Source organism: Chiloscyllium plagiosum, chromosome 33 (assembly GCF_004010195.1).
Source record: "Chiloscyllium plagiosum isolate BGI_BamShark_2017 chromosome 33, ASM401019v2, whole genome shotgun sequence".
Taxonomy (NCBI): Eukaryota; Metazoa; Chordata; class Chondrichthyes; order Orectolobiformes; family Hemiscylliidae; genus Chiloscyllium; species Chiloscyllium plagiosum.
In genome coordinates, this window is record NC_057742.1 from 41,894,503 (window position 1) to 41,900,677 (window position 6,175).

The window sequence follows — 6,175 nt, forward strand, 5'->3', positions numbered from 1 at the left end:
CAGACAATCAATCCGTATAATACTGGAAATAGAACCAGTCTGAGTCAAGATAGGGATATAGACAGACTCACACATTTAAGGCATTGTCTGAGTGAGATGTCACCTTTCTTTGATAAAACCCTAACCTATCCTGAGAATGTGACTTAAAAGTAGTTCTTGGATTTACATATTAATGAACAGAAACCTGTAAACCATTCTAAAAGGTGAAAGACTTAAAAGCAATTTAGATTTGTTAGTTGCATGACACTGCAATCTTTTGAACAAAGAACATTACAGCCCATGAACAGGCCCTTCAGCCCTCCAAGCCTGTGCTGATCCAGATCCTCTACCTAAACCTGCTACCTATTTTCTAAGTATCTGTATCTCTCTGCTCCCTGCCCATTCATGTATCTGACACATCTTAAATGATGCAATCGTGCCCGTCTCTACCACCTCCGCTGGCAACGTGTTCCAGGCTCCCAACACCCTCTGCGTGAAGAACTTCCCACGCATATCTCCCCTAAACCTTTCCCTTCACACTCTGAACTTGTGACCCCTAGTATCTGAGTCCCCCACTTTGGAAAAAGCTTCTTGCGATCCACCCTGTCTGTCCCTCTCATGATTTTGTTGACCTCAATCAGGTCCCACCTCAACCTCCATCTTTCTCATGAAAATAATCCTAATCTGCTCAACCTCCCTTCACAGCTAGTGTCCTCCATACCAGGCAACATCCTGGTGAACCTCCTCTGTACCCTCTCCTTTTGGTATGCGGCAACCAGAACTCTACACAGTATTCCAAATGTGGCCAAACTAAAGTCTTATACAACTGTAACATGACCTGCCAACTCTTGTACTCAATACCCCGTCCAATGAAGGAAAGCATGGTGTATGCCCTCTTGACCACTCTATTGGCCTACATTGCCACCTTCAGGGAACAATTCACCTCTCTGCACATCAATTTTCCAGATCTCTCTGCACATCAATTTTCCCAGGACTTTTCCAGTTACTGTACGGTTCGCTCTTAAATTGGATGTTCCAAAATGCATCACCTCACGTTTGTCCGGATTGAACTCCATTCACCATATCTCTGCCCAACTCTCCAATCTATCTATTCTCTGACAGTCCCCTTCACTATCTGCTACTCCACTAATCTTAGTGTCATCTGCAAACTTGCTAATGAGGCAACCTACACCTTCCTCCAAATCATTTATGTATATCACAAACAACAGTGGTCCCAGCACGGATCCCTGTGGGACATCACTGGTCACAGGTCTACATTTTGAGAAGCTCCCTTCCACTACTACTCTCTGTCTCCTGTTCCCCAGCCAGTTCCCTATCCATCTAGCTGGAATACCCTGGACCCCAGGAGACTTCACCTTCTTCATCAGCGTAGCATGGGGAACTTTCTCAAACGCCTTACTAAAATCCATGTATATGACATCTACAGCCGCTCCATCATCAATCAACTTTGTCTTCTCTTCAAAGAGTTCTATTAGGTTTGTAAGACATGACCCGCCCTGCACAAAACCATGCTGCCTATCACTGATAAGCCCATTTTCTTCCCAATGGGTATATCTCCTATCCCTCAGTATCTTCTCCAGCAGCTTCCCTACCACTGACATCAGGCTCACAGGTCTGCAATTACCTGGATTATCCCTGCTACACTTCTTAAACAAGGGGACAACATTAGCAATCCTCCAGTCCTCTGGAACCTCCCCTGTGTTCAAGGATGCTACAAAGATATCAGTTAAAGCGCCAGCTATTTCCTCTCTCACTTCTCACAGTAACCTGGGATAGATCCGATCCGGACCTGGGGACTTGTCCACCTTAATGCCTTTTAGAATACCCAACACTTCCTCCCTCGGTATGCTGATTTAACCGAGAGTAACCAAATATCTATCCCTAACCTCAACTTCCATCATGTCCCTCTCCTTGGTGAATACCGATGCAAAGTGCCCATGAAGAATCTCACCCATTTTCTCTGACTCCACCCATAACCTTCCTCCTTTGTCTTTCAGTGGGGTAACCCTTCCTCCAGTTACATTCTGCTCCTTATATATGAATAAAAAACTTTGGGATTTTCCTTAATCCTGCTCACTAAGGATGTCTCATTACCCCTCTTTGCCCTTTTAATTCCTCATTTCAGATTGGTCCTACTTTCCCGATATTCTTCCAAAGCTTCATCTGTCTTCAGTCGCCTGGACCTTAAGTATGCTTCCTTTTTCCTCTTAGTTAGTCTCACAATTTCATCTGTCATCCATGGTTCCCTAATCTTGCCATTTCTATCCCTCATTTTCACAGGGACATGTCTGTCCTGCATTCTAATCAACCTCTTTTTAAAAGCCTCCCATATATCAAATGTAAATTTCCCTTCAAACAGCTACTCCCAATCCACATTCCCCAGCTCCTGGCCAATGTTGCTATAGTTGGCCTTCCCCCAATTTAGCACTCTTCCTTTAGGACCATTCTTGTCCTTGTCTGTGAGTATTCTAAAACTTATGGAAGTGTGATCACTATTCCCAAAGTAATCCCCTACTGAAACTTCACCCACCTGGCCGGGCTCATTCCCCAACACTAGGTCCAGTATGGCCCCTTCCTGAGTTGGTAAAAACAATGACTGCAGATGCTGGAAACCAGATTCTGGATCAGTGGTGCTGGAAGAGCACAGCAATTCAGGCAGCATCCGAGGACAGGCAAAATCGACGTTTCGGGCAAAAGCCCTTCATCAGGAATAAAGGCAGAGAGCCTGAAGTGTGGAGAGATAAGCTAGAGGAGGGGGGGGGTGGGGAGAGAGTAGCATAGAGTACAATAGGTCAGTGGGGAAGGAGATATACACGCCGTGACATCGAACAATTCTTCCGTCGCCTCCGCCTCCAAGCTTAAGCTTATCTCTCCACGCTTCAGGCTCTCTGCCTTTATTCCTGATGAAGGGCTTTTGCCCGAAACGTCGATTTTGCCCGAAACGTCGATTTTGCCTGTCCTCGGATGCTGCCTGAATTGCTGTGCTCTCCCTTCCTGAGTTGGACTATTTACATACTGCTCTAGAAAACCCTCTGGATGCTCCTGATAGATTTTGCTCCATCTAGATCTCTAACACTAAGTGATCCCAAGCAACATTGTGCAAATTAAAATCTCCCATCACCACCACCCTGTTGCTCCTATATCTTTCCATAATATGTTTACGTATTTGTACCTCTACCTCACGCTCGCTGTTGGGAGGCCAGTAGTACAGCCCCAACATTGGTACCACACCCTTCCTATTTCTGAGCTCTGCCCACTTTGCCTCACTGCTCGCTTCCTCCATAGTGCCCTCCTTCAGCACAGCTGCGATATCCTCTCTGACCAGTGATGTAACTCCCCATCCACCCCTTTTTCCTCTCTCTCTATCCCGCCTGAAGCATAGATATTCTGCGATATTTAGTTACCACTCATGCCCTTCCCTCAACCAAGTCTCTAACAGCAATAACATCATACTCCCAGGTACTAATCCAAGCCCCAAGTTCATCTGCCTTACCTACTACACTTCTCGCATCAAATCAAATACATCTCAGACCACCAGTCCCCTAATGTTCATCATCTGGGGGTCCCTGCCTATTCTTACCTTTACTCACGCTGACTTCATTAGCTAGTTCCTTACAGGCTTTAGTTACTACCACCTTCCTGTCCACTAACCTCCTCATTTGGTTCCCATTTCCCCCTTCCCCCACCACTCACTTTAGTTTAAACCCTCCCGATCATTAGTAAAAGCACCCCCAAAGGACATTGGTTCCAGTCCTGCCCCGATGTAGACCGTCTAATTTGTAACAGTCCCACCTCCCCCCGGAACCGATCCCAATTTCCCATTGGTACCATGGCACTGGTAGCAATCTTGAAATTGTTACCTCTGAGGTCCTACTGTTTAATTTGGCTCCTAACTCCCTAAATTCTGTTTGTAGCACTTCATCCTGTTTATTACTTATATCATTGGTGCCCATACACATCACGACAGCTGGCTGTTCACCCTTCCCCTTCAGAATGTCCTGCAGCCGATCTGAGACATCCCTGACTCGTGCACCTGGGAGACAACATACCATTCAGGGGTCTCGTTTTCGACCACAGAACCACCTGTCTACTTCCCTTACAATTGAATCCCCTATGATTGTAGCCCTTCCACTCTTTTGCCTGCCCTACTGTACAGCAGAGCCAGTCACGGTACCATGAACCTGGCTACTGCTGCCTTTCCCTGGTGAGTGATCTGCACTGCCTTCCTGCTCTTTCTCTGCCTTTCGGTCACCCATTCTTTTCTACCTCAGCAATCCTAATTTGCGCTGTGACCAATTCACTAAACATGCTATCCATGACCACCTCAGTATCGTGGATGCTCCAAAGTGTGTCCATCCGCAGGTCCATGACCATCATGCTGTCAAACAAGAGCTGCAGCTGGACACACTTCCTGCATGTGGAGGAGTCAGGGACATCAGCCCCGTCCCTGAGCTCCCACATTGAGCAAGAGGAGCAGAACACAGGTCTGAGATCTGCCATTTTGTTCTTAAGCTTAACTTAGTCTTAATGTAGATAAACGAAAAATGAATGAAAAGCTTTTACCAATTGCACGATTTAAAAAAAACAGTAAAAGCCTTACCTCATCAACACAGAGTCCTTTTCTTTCGTTAGAGGCGGAGAGCAGGTGGGAGACTCTAGCCGTGTAGTGTCTTGGGTTCAGCCGTTGCCCAAATATGTCACTCACCTTCCCAGAGCGCAATTCGACCGTTCCCACTCAGCTCCTCGCTCGGTCGCTCCTCCTGAAAATGGAGGCTTGACACTCAAGGTAAGTCCCTTTCAAGTGGGAAATTTACCTTCCTGGCAGCTCCCTGGTCCTCTCTCTCTCTCCTCCAGAAAATGGAGAAATTCATTTTGCAATAAAGTCTTATGGTCCTACCCCACAACCCCCTGATGAAGGGGCAGCGCTCTGAAAGCTAGTGCTTCCAAATAAGCCTGTTGGACTATAACCTGGTGTTGTGCGGTTTTTAAACTTTTAAGTGTAATTGTACCAGCCTCCACCACTTCCTCTGGCAATTCATTCCATACACGCACCACCCTTTACCCCTTAGGCCTCTTTTAAATGTTTCCCCTCTCACCCTAAACCTATACCCTCTAGTTTTGTACACCTCTACCCTGGAAAAATGACTGTGGTTATTTATCCTATCTATGCCCCTCATGATTTCATAAACTTCTCTAATGTGTTCCCTCAGCCTCCAATACTCCAGGGAAAATAGCTCCTTGATGGGCTGAATGGCCTGCTTCCACATGAAGGATTTTATGATTTCAAGCAGGAAGAACAGATACAAATCATAATGTGTACACACAGATGTGAATCCCATGCTTTCCCTCTTCAAAAGTGTGCAAAGCAACCACAAAGGTTTTGTTTAAAATGTTGTTAGTACTTAGACTTCCAACGTTTACCCAAGAGATATTCAATCATTGCTCGGTAGGTATCACAAAATCAGCATCCTTCCTTCTAACCTGAACGTTGACCAGTATATTAATTGCAAACCTAATAAAACAGACCTGCTATCAGAACTCTGATAGAAGAGGAAGTATTTGGATTACAAATCATCTGTCAGTGCATCTTCAATGACTGGAAATTGTATGAAATAGATAAACGTTCCAACAATTCAAAGGGAGAGAGCAGGAGTCTGGCATCAAGATAAGGATCAGCCTTGATCACACAGGATGGACTCAGGTCAAATGACCTACATGTTCCTGCTCCTATTTTCAATAGGTTTCCATTGTACTCATTTACCTGGGGAAATATTTGAAAAATTAGTTGCAAGTACAAAGCACAGCACTAATGTTGCACTGCATTATAGAATTAATTAAGTCCTTTAAACTTCCTGTTTAAAGTCTTGGATCTCCATTCCTGATTTACTCAGAAGATTAAGTCTACATAGTCCAAATCGAACCCCTAATGATCACTGCATAAACATTGTTACATTTCTCACCAGCTGTCTTGATTTCCAATTCGGGATGACAGGAAGTTCTGCACTCTTAAAAACAACATCGCATTGAAACAGAGTGGTAGTTTTTGAAGTTAGGTTTGAGGGATATTGTTACAATGATAAAATAAAGCAGAAAATGTGAAGCACTCAACATGTCAGGAAGGAATTGTAGAGAAACGTGGTTCACATATGTGCTCTATCACTCCTTATGGATAATA